We start from the raw sequence: 493 nt of genomic DNA on the forward strand, positions 1-493 counted from the left end.
GTATGCATGCTTGCCATGATACCCTTACCCATTAAAAATACCACACGTGTAGCAGTCAGGCTGAGTAGTTAGCGGGCTAAACAATCTTAAAAGAAAAAAGGTTACTTCTAGAACTTGCATGCTTTGAATGAAACTTCAGTTGTTGTTTTGCTTTATTCTGAAGGAATTCTTCCTAAGATTCTGACCAGTGCCACAGGCAGTTTATTTGTACATACCATTTTTCTATTTCAAAGACAGGCTTTAGATTTTACTGGTGCATGGTCCATTGCCAGCAACAGACACACCCACCAGTGAAACTGAAAAGTAGTAACAATAAGACACGCTTGAAGAGAATTTTTTTTAATATAGTTTTCATTTAAAAAATAAAATAGGTGAAATTTTAAAATAGGAACATCAGATCCCAACTGAAATTTTAAAATATTCTTCCATGCTAAAAGCCAGAGTCTGGATGTGAGCCTCATGGAAGCCACACAGAAGTAACATTGAAAGAAGT

Source organism: Tetrao urogallus, assembly GCF_951394365.1.
Source record: "Tetrao urogallus genome assembly, chromosome: 3".
In the NCBI taxonomy this organism is placed as follows: domain Eukaryota; kingdom Metazoa; phylum Chordata; class Aves; order Galliformes; family Phasianidae; genus Tetrao; species Tetrao urogallus.